General features: G+C 34.2%; 1 protein-coding gene and 1 pseudogene across 2 annotated transcripts in view; one reads left to right on the top strand and one right to left on the bottom strand.

The window, feature by feature from the left end:
- Positions 1–16,735, top strand: part of LOC145279848 (WD repeat-containing protein 48-like) — a 270,993-nt gene that overhangs the window by 19,305 nt on the left and 234,953 nt on the right. The gene's annotated exons all lie outside the window — the stretch shown is intronic.
- LOC145280549 (U2 spliceosomal RNA) lies at positions 5,223–5,407 on the bottom strand (annotated as a pseudogene).

The following is a 16,735-nucleotide window of genomic DNA, read 5'->3' as shown; positions in this document are numbered from 1 at the left end:
CATTGTTCCAGAAGTAAACGCTCCTATTTTTTTTATTAATTCAAAAAAGTTGAAGAGCTACAAAGACTGGAGTTGTATCATTAAAATGATTGACCTCTTGTGCTCCAGAAATTTTTTTTCTGCATAATCACAACCATTCTCAATGTACTTTTGCCAGGAATTCAATCACGTATTTCTGCTTCTGACGCACGTCAATGACAGGTTGCTTTCTTAGAGTCTCAGACTGTCAATATCTGCAACAGAGAGATGAAACTTTTAGGTCACGAATGCATAAGTTCAGTCATCATAACAATGCAATTTGCAATCCCCTCTGATCCATTCAGGCGAAATGAAAAAATAGGTATTACTTTTGGAATTCTCCTCATGGTAAACAGATTCTTTAATCACTAAGTTTAAAGTAAACCATTTGAGTACAGCACTCTTTCTTGCCTTGATAAAATCGACTTAGCAATATTGGGAAGGAAGATGGCTTCTGCTCTCTACAGCCTCTTTCTCACAAAAAGATGTTAGTCTTTCTTTATTTTTTCATTATTTTCATGGTTGGTGCATGACTGAGCTCCAACCTCTGTAAAACATTCACAGCAAGTATTCGTCTACCTACCACCACTGCAAAGAATTTTCCTTTCTTCCTCTCTGCACCTAAAAACCAAAAAATTTCCATGAACAGTTTTTCAATCTCAGAACTTTTCATCTTTGAAAAATATTTCTATGGGATTTCTTCTCTGCAGACTACAATATAGTCATCTCCAAGTCAAATGTTAATAAATACTTGTTGAGTCATCTTAAACAATCTAATTTTATTCACTCCATTCATCATTTTCAAATCTCATAATATTGTTCATTATCTCTTTAACCCTTATCCTTAACTGGCTTTTAGCCTTCATAAGTATGGCGTTATCTATATATCTATAGAAGTGAAATTGTGTGTGTGTGTGTGTGTACATTTCCCTACCAAATTATTCTGTCAATTTTCAGTTTACAGACTCGAGATTTGACATAAGGGGTATTAAGATTTGGGAAAATCGTTTTAATCGGTTTTCGGCCAGAAATTTGGCTGTCAAGGGGTCAAAGTTCAACGATTTGACCTTTAAAAACTCTACCAAACTCCTCCACCAATTTTGGGTCTAAACACTTTAAATTTTAGATGTAGGTTTCTTGGACATGATCAAACTTTTTAACTTGATTTGAACCCAAAACAAATGTTAAGAGGTCAGATTTTAAAAATTTGATCTCTCAGCCAATTTTTGGTCAAACAATTTGAAATTTTACATAATGTGTATTCAGACATAGGACAAGTTTTTTAATCAGTTTTTGGCCAAAAATTTGGCTACCAAGGGGTCAAAGTTCAAAAGATTTGACTTTTGCGGTCTCTAGCAAATTTGAAATTTTGCAAAAAGGGTATTCAGACATGCTGCAAGCTTTTTAATCAGTTTTTGGACGAAAATTGGGCTGCTAAGAGGTGAAAGATGAAAGAGTTGACTTTTGCAGACTCTACCAAACTTCTCTGCCAATTTTGGGTCTAAGCACTTGAAATTTTAGATGTAGGCTACCTGGACACGAGTCAAACTTTTTAATATATATATATATATATATATATATATATATATATATATATGCACATGAAGTTATGAACAGTATGTAGGGCCCGAGCAAAGCTAGGCTGAACTGCTAGTATATATGAAAAATAATTGTGCAGTTAAAGCTTTTACCATTTTACATTTCTATTTGTTTTTAAATAGTGAGCAATGACATTTTCAAAAATATTTTCTTCAACCTTTGAGGAAAGCTAGCAACACTTTTTCAAGTATTATTTCACAATAAAATTCTACAATCATTGCTTTCCTTCGTATTGCATTGAAATCGCTTCAGTGCTACTTGATATGAAGAATTCTTGTTTTGAATATGATAATTCTATTTAATTACAAATGGTTTCGAATTAGGAAATACACTTTCATCTAATCAAGTTGAAGGTTGGATCTAATCATTGCTATATGATTGCCCTTAGCAATCCTCATGATACCTGGTCTCATCTGGAAGCAAAGTAAGAACATTATTGGCAATATATTGCCTCCGAAGAATATATCCTGTCTGCATATTATCTGATTAGAATCAGAGCTGCTGCCAATTATGAAATATGTGCATTTCAAATGATCAAATTAAGAAATATGCATAGTATTATGACAACAGCTGCTTCCTATTTGCCACATCTATAATAATGTATATTTCTTTTATTTCTGCTGCCATGTTTTTATTTTCATCTTCGAGATGAGCTACTATTCTTTACATTATTTACTTTCAAATATTGTCATTATCAACATTGGTATTTATATTTCTAGTATGTTTTGTACAATGCCTTCCTTTGGTCATTCTTTCACCGATTCCAAATTGACCATGTCTAAGTTACACATTTATTTATGCTTGAATGAAAACAACCACAATTGTGCATAACTTGTCTTATCCCACACACAGTGAGACATGTTAGATTGTACAGTTTACCCAAGAGTTTAACTCCATGAAATAATTTAAGCAAAAGTTTAACTCCATGAAATAATTTAAGCAAGAGTTTCACTCCATGAAAGAATTGCTCTTTGACATCAGGTTAGAAGTTATATTGTCCTTTTTGAAGACAGTAGGGTTATAATTAAAACACTAAATAATTCCAATAAAATAAATGAATTAATTAAAAACTGAAAACTAATACAAATCTTGTATTAAAAAACAGACATTAACATTAAATTACAAAACCAAACTCTTTGACCTTGTATGCTGTCCTGTATTTAAGCATTTCGTATGGACATGTGTTGAACAAGAGACTTTGTTAGTATAGTCATGTTTAAAGAATGGATGAGTGTATTTGGGTTAGTAGATGTAAAACAGTTTAGATAGCAGAGAAAGACCATGGAACACATTGGAGGAAATAATAACAAGGCCGATAGCCATTAGTCGCGTGCTCTTGTGTAATGAATGAATGTGTGAATGTAGGATTGACATGAAATTCTTAAAGATAAACTAAAATGACCGAAAAATGGGCTGAAATGACTTAAATAAATAAAAAGTAAATGACTTAGAATGACTTTAATGAACTTAAGGATGAATTGAATGACCTTAAGAATGACTTGAATGCTTAAAAAATAACTGGAATCCTTCAAAAACAACTTGAATGATCTGGAGAATGACTTGAATGGCTTTGAGACTGACTGGTTGTAAAGTGGGTGATCATTTTACATTAAATTAATACAGAAAAGTGATCCCCCACTTTATATCACAAAAATTATTTGATTTAAGGAATTTGAAACATTATTTTCGTATTCAGGAACCCCGAAAACCAATAAATAGTGGTATAATAAACATAAAACAAAATAAAATGTACATGTGTTATCGACCGACCGACCGACCGACCGACTTATAGAGTTGCTTGCACACAACTAAAAAACTATTCTGTGGTATGCATTTTAAAAAAAAAACTATTCTCCGTTGGTCGGTCGGTCGGTAACACATTTACTTATTAGTTACAAACAAGTGCAGCATCGGTTAAGAACAGATATTACACTTTGATCTTAGCCATGTGGCCAAGGAAAAGTTACATTTTGGACAAGTTTCACAAAAGTCTAATGGATAGGTAAAAATTTATGGGGCAAAAAGTATCATTATTTGCAATTTTGGTACATTTTTAACCCCTTATGAGCCACTTTGAATGCTGAATACCAGTGACAATGGACAAACTATGCAGTTTTGTATATTTGAATTCAGCACCATGGGAGAGCACTATATAGATATACATATCAAGTGTTTTATTGAGAAATTTGAAAAACACGCCAGAAGAAAGGGTGTTTTCAACACTAAAAGTCCCCGGGGGATGCAAACCAGACTTTTGCCAGGGTCACCTATACTGAATTTATGTTAAGAACAATGCCCTCCACATTTTGGGCAAGTTTCAGAAAAATCTAGTGGATTGATCAAATGTTACGAGACAAAAAGTGTCATTTTTCGCCATTTTGAGGCATTTTTGACCTCTTTTTAGCCCCTGTAGGCGAAATGGGAATTTCCGCACAAAAAATATTTTTTACTATGCACATCTATATATTGAAATATAATTTATGATAAAATTTCAGGAAAAACTAATGGACGGTTATCTGTCAATCGTCCAAACTAACGGACAGACAAACCCACCAAAAACATATGTTCCTCCGATAAATCGGAGGACCAAAATGGTACTCCATGCCCCTTGCTTAAAAAACAAGCCACTCATGCATCGTCCCCCTCTGTACGAAATATAGTTTTAAAAATTAGGGCTGCATGGGAGTCCCAAAAAGGTGTGTTTTTTAGCACTAAAAGTACCCAGGGCACGCTAACCAGAATATTGCCAGGGTCACCCATACTGAATTTATATTAAGAACAATGGCCTCCACATTTTGGACAAGTTTCAGAACAATGTAATGGATAGGTAAAAATTTATGGGGCAAAAAGTGTCATTTTTTGCAATTTTGGTACATTTTTGACCCCTGATGAGCCACTTTGAATGCCGAATACCAGTGACAATGGACAAACAGTGCAGTTTCACACCTTAACACATGTATATTTACATTCAGCAACATGGGAAACCACTATATAGACATATCAAGTTTTTGTTGAGAAATATGAGAAACGCACCAGAAGAAAGGGCGTTTTTAGCCCAAAAAATCCATGAGGGACGCAAACCAGACTTTTGCCAGGGTCACCCATACTGAATTTATATTAAGAACAATGCCCTCCACATTTTGGGCAAGCTTCAGAAAAATCCAATGGATTGATCAAATGTTACGGGACAAAAAAGTGTCATTTTTGGCCATTTTTGACCCCTTTTGAACCCCTGCGGGCAAACCAGGATTTTTCGGAAAAAAAAAAAAAAAAAAAAAAAATTTTTTTTTACTATGCACATTTATATATTAAAATATAATTTGTGACAAAATTTCAAGAAAAACTAATGGACGGTTATCTGTCAATCATCCGGACTAACAGACAGACGGACCCATTGAAAACATAGGTCCCTCTCTGATAACTCAAGCGACAAAAATGTTACTCCATACCCCTTGCTTAAAAAAAAAAAAAATGTAAATGTGTTACAGACCAACTGATGTAATGACTTGCATGCAACTAAAAATGCCTTAGGAAAAGTTACAAACGTAAGTGCAGCATCTGTTAAGAACATATACTACACTTTGATCTTAGCCATGTGGCCAAAGAAAAATTACAAACGTAAGTACAGCATCTATTAAGAACAGATACTACACTTTGATCTTATATATATATTTTATTGCCGGTACTTTGATCTTAGCTATGTGGCCAAGGAAAAGTTACAAACATAAGTACAGGATGTAGTAAGAACAGATACTACACTTTGATCTTGGCCAAAAGGCCAAGAAAAGGGCATTTATTTGCTCCTCCACCGACGAAATTAAGCACAAGGCCGATTTTTGATGTGAGGCGTGAAGGGGAAATGGGGACCAACTCCCCGGGGAGTAGGGGAGCTGAATAGTGACAATTGGTATGAAGGGTTGCTCCTACATTCACCAAGGTCTTATATGTGAGGTTGCACCCACATATGGTCTTTGCTTGCAGTATCTGCCGGAACAGATACTACACTTTGAGATATTACAATTTTTATTCACAGGAAGAAAAATAAAATTGGGAAAATGAACAAAAAACTTAGGCACAAGGCCAACTCAAAAAGAAGGGGGGATGGTGAGGTTGGTTGATCTATCTTGTCTCTGTTGTAAATTTTAAATGATTTTTCTCTCGTCCAGCATCTTTTATCATAGTTACCCCTTTAAATTTGTATTTATGTGTGTGTGGTGGAAGGGGGAGGGTGTTCCTACTTAAACCCAATTTTTAAAACATTTTTTATTTATATCAAAAAATACAAAAAAGATAATATTAATAAAATGTCATCACTTTGATCTTGGCCTTTGGCCAAGAAAAACATAAAAAGCTAAGAACAGCATCTATTAACAACAGACCTTTGATCTTAACTAAAAAGGCCAAGCACAAAAGTGTTACGGACAGACCGATGGACCGACTTATAGAGTCGTTTGCATGCGACTAAAAATGAACAAGAGAAAGAAGGATAAATGAAAACTTGGTCAGAGATACATTGATTTTTCAGAATAGCTCTAGTTTTTTGTTGTTTTCTCAATCATTAAATCATTTCTCTTCGATAGGTTCATAAGAGTAGTGGTTGATGGGCAGAAATTAGAGGCCCACAGTATTAATGTTGGAGTCCTTCAGGGGTCCATCCTGGGTCCAACTCTCTTCCTGATCTACATCAATGATCTCCCAAAACACATACTTAAATCATTCATTGACATCTATGCTGATGACACGACCATCTATCGCAACACATAAAAGGGCGTAAATGACAAAGTTCTCTCTAATTCTCTCTCCTCTGATCTTGAGCACGTGGTACAATGTTGCAATATTTTGGTTTAATGGGGTATGATCCCACATAGTCGGAAGATTCTATTTATAAACGATGCTGCTAAGAACTGGCGAATCAAATTAATTCACGTTCTGCTACCAACCAATCAGGAACCAGAATTGCTTCATAAATATTAAACCTTTTCTGGAAAAATTTCACATGTTCTTTCCCGGGTTTCGACACGGTAAGAATATTTTGTTCTGTGGAACTGTCTACTACAAACAAGTCACCTCCCAGGACTTGTGTGTAACAGCGAATCATCTGAAACTCAAAATGGCTTACACTTTTAGAGGTTATGCGCCCAGCGTGCGTCTTTATTTCGATGGATCCGAATCAAAATTCGAATTGTGGCAAGTTAAATTTCTGGGATATCTACGAATCCAAAAGTTACACAAAGTACTACAAATACAACCTGAAAACAGAAACGACCCCGACTTCATTGAAAAGAACGCAACTGTCTTTGCGGAATTAATACAGTGTTTAGATGACCAAAGTCTATCACTGGTAATGAGAGAAGCCCTGGACGACGGCTGCAAAGCATTAAACATATTGAGAGAGCATTATTTATCGAAAGGAAAACCCAAAATTATTTCTTTATACACTGAACTGACCTAATCACAAGAGTTTCCAATGTAGATACAGGACTCAAAATGGCGACTACATTAAAAATGTAGAGAGCTCTGTTAGCGAACATACATTTTTATTTTCGTGTACATTTGATGCTTCAATAAACAATAATAATTTTCTTGTCGATTGTGGGGCCACGGCACATGTGATTACAAAGGAATCTGATTTTATCAATTTTGATCCCAACTATAAGCCACAAAATCATTTTGTAGAACTAACTGACGGGAGTCAAGTCAATCATATCGTTTTGAAAAGAGGCAATGCGAAAATCTCGCTAAAGAACAATAAAGTAGAAAATGCTCTTCTAATCCCAAAATTTAAACAAAATATATTTTCTGTACAAGCTGCCACAAAACAAGGTGCAAATATAAACTTTAGCCCCAATAAATCAAAACTGGTATACCCGAATGGAACTGAATTCGACATTAAAGAAAATGGAAGACTATATTATTTAAATAGCGTAGTCCCATAAAAAACCGCCTGCCATGATCTACAGATATGGCATAAAATTCTTGGACACTGCAATATTCCTGATATCAAAGAAGTTGCTGACTGTAGTTGATGGAATGCAAATACAAAAATCAAAAACCTTCAACTGCGACGTCTGTACGCAAGGGAAAATGACAAACTATCAAAACAAGATACCAGACAAAAAGGCAAAAAAAAAGAAAAAGAAAAAATCCTATTAATGGTGCATTGTGACTTGAACGGTCCCGTAGAACCAATTATAGATATGTGTTGAACATACATTATAGATATGTGTTGAATTTCGTAGATGACCATTCAGGTTTAATAATGGTTTACTTTTTAAAGAACAAATCTGATACCCTGCTAGCAACTAAGAAATATCTAGCCGACATGGCCCCCTACGGTGAAATCAAGTGTATTCGCTCTGACAACGATACGGAATCTACCAATAAAGACTTTGAACTTTTACTAATTAACCATCATATCAGGCATGAAACATCAGCACCTAGATCGCCACATCAAAACAGGACACTTTTTGAAATGGCAAGATGCCTACTCATTGAATCAAAACTCTCTAAAAACCTCTGGACGTATGCACTTATGGCGGCAGCCTATATACGCAACAGGTGTTTTAACAAAACACTATCTAAAACTCCATATGAATCTTTCTGCGGTAAAAAAAAAAAAAAAAAAATTTAAGCAGAATGCATATATTTGGTTCAACTTGCTTCGCATATATAGAGAAAAAGAGTAAATTGAATATTAAAGCTGACAGAGGTATATTTCTTGGATACGATAAAAACAGTCCAGCCAATTTAATATTTTTTCCCAAAAAAAATAAAATAAAAAGAATCCGGTGTGTAAAATTCACAGACACGTTTAATTGTAAAGACGAAAACCCGTCATATGAAGAGGATGGAATTATATTACCTCAAATAATTAGAACAAACGAAAAAATAAAAATGACGGAGACGAGAGTGTCCATGATGATGATGATGATAAGTCGAAAGATATCCCAAAAGAAATAGAAGACGACCCGATTTTTTTGTGGTCGACAATATAAAGGATTACCAAATCGACTATTGCTGTTCAATGGTAAATGCGCCAAAAAGCTTCAACGAAGCAATTAATTCAGAACATTGTGATGAATGGAAAATTGCCATGAAAAAAGAAATAGATGCTTTAACCGAAAATGATACCTATACGGTAGTGCCTCTCCCAAGAGATAAACATGTTATTTCTACCAGATGGGTCTTTACAAAAAAGAGTACAGCATCAGGCGTAGAACAGTACAAAGCAAAATTTGTTGCTAAGGGGTGCTCTCAGATTTACGGTAAAGAATACTTTTCTACGTTTTCGCCGACCACAAACCTAACGACAATCAGAGTTTTACTGCAAGTCGCATCACAATATGACCTAAGCATCCATCAAATGGACGTAAAAAATGCTTATTTGAATACCCCAATAGACTGTGAAATTTATATTACCCCTCCAGAGGGATTTATAATGAAAAATAAAAATAGCGTGTGGCGACTTAACAAGTCATTATATGGTCTAAAGCAGAGTGCTCAGTGTTGGAACACAGTATTCCATGATTATATTATTAAACAACAATTTAGACAATGCGCTGTAGACACCTGTTTATATACCCAACACAAAGACGATAAACTACTGATTATGGTTTTGTGGGTCGATGATATTTTAATCGCATCAAATTGTGACATAATGTTAACTGATGTTAAGAACAAATTAAGTAAAAGATTCAAAATGACCGATCTTGGCAAAATATCCTGGTTTCTGGGGATAGAATTTACTCAAAGCAAAGGACTTGTTACGATCACTCAATCGAGATACATCGACAAAATACTATTAAAATTTGGAATGGGAGAGTGCAAGAAACGCTCTACACTGGTCGAAAATGATATTAATAAAAATATACACACAGAATCTGAAATAATAAATGACACACAATATCGCGAAATTATAGGTAGTCTTATATATTTAATGACTGCAACCAGGCCCGACATATGCTATACAGTAACAAAACTGTCACAAAAATTATCACGACCGACAATGAAGGATTTAAAACAGAGTTAAACAAGTCCTATGTTATTTAAAAGGAACCAAAGAACAGAAGTTAGTATTTAGAAAATCAAGAAATCCCCTAAAATTAGGTTTTTCGGATTCAGACTGGGCAAACGACGAGGATCGCAAGAGTGTATCTGGATATTGTTTCAGACTCTCAGAAAATGGGCCTATTATTTCATGGAAATCTAAAAAGCAACAGATTGTATCTCTCTCTACGTGTGAAGCAGAATTTATCGCGCTCATACACACGACCCAGGAAGCACTCTACCTTAAAAATATCCTGAAAACTATTTTAGAGCCAGAATTGATTACAAGCCCCGTAGTAATTAATTGTGATAATCAAGCCAGTATAGTCTTAGCACAGAACACGATAATCAACCAAAGATCTAAGCATATAGACATAAAATACCATTTCATAAAAAACGAGGTAAAAAAGGAATCCATTATTTTGAATTATATATCATCAGAACAAAATATCGCTGATGTATTTACGAAACCGGCGACACGGATAAAGCTACATTTTTTTCAAAACTTGTTGGTGAATTCGACTGAATAATTTTTTTTTTTCACTGCCCTGTATGTATATAGATTTCTATATATTAAAAATACAGACCAGCGAAGTTCCACTTATGAGAAGGCTCTTACTTTTTTGCATGAATATCAGCGGAAACCCCTAGGGGTAATGCTCAGAGTATATAGATTTCTATATATCAAAATAAAAAAAGAAAAAAAAAATTAGTCCTGGACAAGACGTTAAACTGTATCCATTTTATTTGTATTAACACTTTAACCTACTAATACTTTTGCTTAGAAAAAAAAAAAAAAATCTTTGTAATTTTCCTTTTTGACGTTTGAACACAATTAAAAATGGCGTCTTTTTAAATGCTAAAATTCTAAGATCCAAATGATTTCTAATTTTTGTTATGTCTAAGTAAATATAAAAATATATATTTATTTTTGAGCAGAACAAACACAAGGGACTTCCCCATTATAAAAAATAGGGAGGATGTTGCAATATTTTGGTTTAATGGGGTATGATCTCACACAGTCGGAAGATTCTATTTATAAACGATGCTGCTAAGAACTGGCGAATCAAATTAATTCACGTTCTGCTACCAACCAATCAGGAACCAGAATTGCTTCATAAATATTAAACCTTTTCTGGAGCAATTTCACATGTTCTTCCCCGGGTTTCGACACGGTAAGAATATTTTGTTCTGTGGAACTGTCTACTATAAACAAGTCACCTCCCAGGACTTGTGTGTAACAGCGAACCATCTGAAACTCAAAATGGCTTACACTTCTAGAACGTGGCTGGTTACTTTTCATGCATCCAAAACCAAGCTTCTATCTTTACCTCATCAACGCTCTGATCCCCATCTGGCATCAATTGAAATGGATGGCTCTCGTCTTGGAGAGGCTCCATGTTTTGACAAGCTTCTGGGTTTGACCTTTACTCCTGATCTAAAATGGAACACGTACATCAAATCTGTTGCCGGGGATGCTGGGAAAATGGTGGGATCCTTCTACCGCTCCAGAAGATATCTTACTACTGATGCAATTCTCTATCTTTATAAAAGCCAAGTACGTCCAAGGATGGAGTACTGCTGCCACATCTTGGCAGGAGCTGCTAAAAACAGCCTATCCTGCCTTGACAGAGTACAAAATAGACTTTGTGGTTTTCTCTTCGCTGCAACCTCTCTCCCACAGAAGACTGTCTTTGTTTTATCGCTATTTCCATGGCAGGTGCTCGTCTGAGCTCCAATCCCTCGTCCCCCCTCGCCAATCTTTCACGAGAAACACCCGTCTGGCTGAAACTACTGCCAATAATTTTCCCCACTCTTTATCTGTGCCTAAATCCAAACGTAGATTCCATGAGCAAAGCTTCTTTCTTAAAACTGCACGCCAGTGGAACTCTCTGCCGCTTGCCTGTTTCCCACCTGACTACAACTTGGACGTCTTCAAGTCCAACATAAACAAACTCCTGACAAACCACCCCCTTAAGTAAGACACTCTATCAAAACCCCCAATAGTAATGATTACTACAATACTATCTCATTGATTACTGTACATGCAATAACCCTTATCCCTGAGTGGCCTTCGGGCCTTGATAAGTGGTGACCCCCATGTAAAAAAAAATAAAAGGAAGTTACTTCCACTAATACCCTCAGCAAAGACCTGAGTCCATCTCTTCTTATTGGGCCTTGCTCAAACTATGGATTAAATAGCTTGATGGGGATAATACTAATCTATATCTAGGGGAGAAGCTTTAATTTGGGAATTTTGGGGGCAATTGGAGCCACTCTTTAGTTATCACTGTTTCCAGGTTCACTCTAGCCTGGAGTAGTAGTAACTGTCAGGGTTCCATCTAAAGATTAAATAGAATCTGCTCTGCGAATAACATAAAACTGTGACCAGCACTATACACATAACTTTCATCCTGAATAACTAATAAAAGCAAACTTCATGAATAAATATTTGATCATATTCAAAAAAATATGTATATTTAAATGACTGGGTATAGCATTAAATAACATAAAATAGGTTAATGTGCCAATTAAAAAAATTGTTTGCTAGACTGGAAACTTGTCAAAAAGAAGGAAATCTTTTGAAGTAACACTCTGAGGATGGAACCTCCTCAGGTAGTTGGGTGTTATACCTGTCACACTCTTGCAGTTTTTAAAACTTAATGTTCAGCATTCATTTGTCTTGTTAGTATGAGGAGTGAGAGGGTTTCATGATTGAGAAACTCCAGATGTTCATATTTCATACCTAGGTCTGAGTTAGGGGCGGTGGGGAGGGGGTTCAGCATGGTCTCATGGAACTGAACTAACAGTGATTGATATGATAAATTAACGATTATAAATAAAAATTAAAGTTTTAATAACAAATTAAATTAAAATAAAGAAAAGTTTGTATGATGTACCCATGGCAAAACAAAAATATTGTATTCCAAAAATCATATAAATTCAAGTATTATTTTTTATGAAGAAAATCTTTTTTAAACAATTAATGGGAATTCGTAGGTATTACAACATAAATCTAATAAATATGAAGTATTGTTGAGTTATTTTCCTTTTGTTTCTTCAGATATTTTTTAAAATGGTGAACTAGATAGTCACTTCTCGGACACTTGTAAAATTGATTTTCTTATTTAAAAATAAAACTACTTGATCAATTTACATGATTTTTGGAATATATTTTCGTTTTGTCATGGGTACATACATCATACAGATTTTTCTTTATTTTTGTTTTTTAATATATGGAAATTCTGGGCAAGAACCAAACTGAAATTAAAGTGCAGGTTTAAGTAAAAATATATGGGTGTTTGAAATACTTTCATTATTTAATAACTTAATCATACAGCTTATTTACAACTAATAGGACTCCATGGAAATTCCACACTACTTTCTACATCAATGTGTATAATTTAATATTAATAATATCCCTTTTGAAATAATAAATATCTGCCAGGATCAATACTATTATGAAAAAAATCGTATATGTGCACAATTTGAACCAGACGTAATTCGACATCTGATCGGCTTTGCTCGCAACATGACGTCATGCACTCTGGTTTGATTGTAATCTGACGTAAAACGGTGATCAGCCAATCAACGTGTTGCAAAGTAGCAGAGAAACTTTTGGCAAAAAAAATTGGAAAAAAAAAAATTAAAAAATTCACGAAGCAACACACACACCTTAAACAGCCCTTTTTTGACAACTGTCTACAAAAATGAATATCTCAAGCTTGGAAAAATTGTTCATGGCTCTGGAACAAGTTATATCCTACTGCCAAGAGAAGTTAATTGCTTCAACAAAAAAAAAATACACTTTTTGTAGCGAGAAGTGCATCATCACCAAAAGAAGCTTGGTCAAGGATGGATGTGGGTGGAGCTGCACATGCATGCAATGCCCACAGTGGACTTCCATAAGGACAAGCACGTTTTTTCAGCAAGCAAAGCTTCAAATCACAACTGTAATAAGGGCCATTTACCTGTGGGCCTACGATATGACAACTCAAAAAAAATCTTATGCAAGAATGTGGGGTAGGGTCTGCGTATACCAAAGCAGACTGGAAGAATTTTATACGTGACATATGCCAGGATTATTTCCTCAGACATCAGATTAGTGGCTCGTGGTATACCGTAGGAATAGATGAGTCTATATTTAATCGTTAGAAACACATCACCTGACTACTCAAGACACTCTGGGTCTTCGATGGTTATGACCCCGCGCAAAAGGATTTCCTCGTCACGGTCCCAAATAGGAACATTAAAACCCTCCTTCTTATTCTAAAACAGTATATTTTGCCAGGGACTGCTGGAAAGCATATAGTAGAGTGGGAGGAGAAGGGTTTCACCATTTAACTATCAACCATAGTCTTCACTGACACCAAGGCGACCACTAATCATGTGGAGCAGATGTGGAAGGAAAACAAACAACAGAATAAAAAAGAATGGGGGACCAGCCTGGAGCTTCTTGACAGTTATCTTTTGGAGTTTATGTGGAGACAGAAATTTGGTCATGACCGTTTTGTCTCCATTCTAAACCATATTTTGGAAAGTTACCTGGTTGGTGAAGTTTCTTTCATATCCACTGTTGCTTCTCACTCTACTTTGACATCATCTAATGCAATCATAGAAAAGTCTATCTTAGCCTAAGGGAATATCCTGTCCCAAAAAAAAAAAACAATTGTCCAGCTCTACCCTACTGGAAAAAAAAACAACAACAAAAAAAGAAAAAAAAAGATTTGTTTATCAAAAGTTTTTTGTTTTTTTTAAATGGTTATCTGTTTACTTTTTTGCAATTTTGTTGGATCCAAAAAGAAAAAATATTACAGTAAATGCAAAAACACTAAAAACAATTGCTTAATTTAAAACTTTTGTGAACAAAATATACAAAAACATAAAAAAAAATTGCTTATCTGTTTAATTTTGTTCAGTTTTGTTGGACCAAAAAAAAAAAGAAAAAAATGGTAAAAAAAAAAAAAAAAATGCAACTTGTTTTGTTTTTCCCAGAAAAAAAAATTATTACAAAAAATATAACAGAAATTGTTACGGTAGGTCGTTGTTTCTTTTTTATTTTAGCTTTTTTTTCTGTTAATTTTATTATATTTAAGTATTTTCTTTCAGTATTTTTTGAGTAGTGGTTACACTTTCATAATTGGCAAATGTCTTTCTTTTGTAAAAATAATTGTCATTGTCAACTGAATATTAAAAAAAAAAAAAAAATCAAATGAATATGTCTCTTTATTTTAAAGTGTAGCAATTTAATTCTTTTTAAATTGATAAATATTATTTTCTTAAAATTAATAAAAATGAATGTTTTTAAAATATATTTATTCAAAATTGAACTGTTTAACTTGATGGTATAACAATTTGATTCTGGAACAATTTATTTTAAAATAGGTAATATTGGAATTGTTTATCTTTGCAACATCAGATTAATCATCAATCATTATCTTTGTTACTCAGACGATCTCATTTTTTTTAAATGTGTGTGAAAGTTAATAACATACATACAAACATAAAATGCTTTAACATTATTATATAGATTATGTTGGTCTTTCTATTTTGCCATAGCTATAATATTTGGGCTACTCAACTCTTCATTCTAGTTTAAGTGTTAATGCACTTGAAGAATTGCCCAAAACAATATGATAAGGACACCAGTCCAATTGTAAATTCCAATTCCCCGATTGGCTGGTTATGTCCAGTAACCTCTGGGGTTAAAATACCTAATTGGAAAATTCACTGTCACTTGGTTTAATTTTATCGGCCAATAAAACCTTACCTTCTCAAGGGTGTCCAACTGACCCAAGTTCAAACTGGTTGTCACTCCGTCAAATAACCATAGCACTGATTTAGTTAACCCTGGTACTTAATAACTCATTGCATATTATCCTACTTTTCAAAAAGACTAATACCTAATTAGTTTATAGTTGGAGCAGTGTTAGTACAATACCTGGGTATGTCAATTTACATCTTTATCTAGCTTCTCTACTGCTTAATGATTTAGATGAAGAAAAATATTTTCATAGAAAAATGCCTCCTAGCATTTGCATAAGAGAGTAAGTATCTATGATGAATGTATTTATGTATTGTTTTATTGGTAAAGACATTAGAAATTGCTTTTAAGCAAAAATAATTTGTTTAGAATTAATGCTGAATAACCTTTATATCTTTTTTGGATTATATTTAAAAAAAAAATAGTCACTTGTTTATGTAATTTTATATGTTAATTTCTTTAAATTTATAAAACATAATTTTTCCACTTACCGTATATACTTGTGTATAAGTCGAATTTCTGGGAGACAATTTTAAGGTTATTTTTTGGGGGGTTGACTTATACATAGGTAATGTTTTGGGAATTGTTGTTAAAGAGTGACTTGGCGCTTGATCATAAGATAGAAAACGCCATTTTATTTGTGCACTTTGTATATATCGGTAATCCTAGTAAATATCCGCACTCCTTCCGAACCCCTCTGCAGTGTGTTTGTAGCATGTAAGCACATGCATAGTTTTTCAGTGACGGGATGGTGGGGGCTTAATAATAATTGGAATAGCTCTTGCAATGTTCACTCTCCTGACGTAGCTATAGGCCTAAGTTTGATATGATATATTTGGTGATGATATGACAGATTTTTTAGTAGTTTAGGAAATGTAGTGTTTACGATATGTCGTTCTCCCCTAAGTTCAACAAGTTTTAATAATTTAATGACAACTATTTAATGAAACCATTTAATGGCACTTAACACATTATTACGGTATGTTACGGCTTGTGCAATGTATGCATTTACGTTATTATGCTACGTGATATAAAAACAGTAATTGCAACTAGAATCTACAGCATGTCATTGATCAGAATGTCTGATTAGCAACATTTGCGTTCGTGACATGTAACTTTGCAGCAGGTTGGTTCTATATGAAAATCGAATAGACTACACTTGTGTAAATGCACGTGTTATCGCTCACGGATGCTGAGAAAAAATTTATAATATGTCTTACAAAAATACACCAAAATGGAAATTATCTGTGCAAGAAAGAGCCACGAAACTGACCGTTTAACTTGTCTAGAATCTACAGTCGACTTATA

This window comes from Euprymna scolopes, chromosome 7 (assembly GCF_053919585.1).
Source record: "Euprymna scolopes isolate OS-2025 chromosome 7, ASM5391958v1, whole genome shotgun sequence".
In the NCBI taxonomy this organism is placed as follows: domain Eukaryota; kingdom Metazoa; phylum Mollusca; class Cephalopoda; order Sepiida; family Sepiolidae; genus Euprymna; species Euprymna scolopes.
The sequence above is the reverse complement of the archived record's forward strand: the minus strand, read 5'-3'. Positions and strand labels throughout refer to the sequence as shown.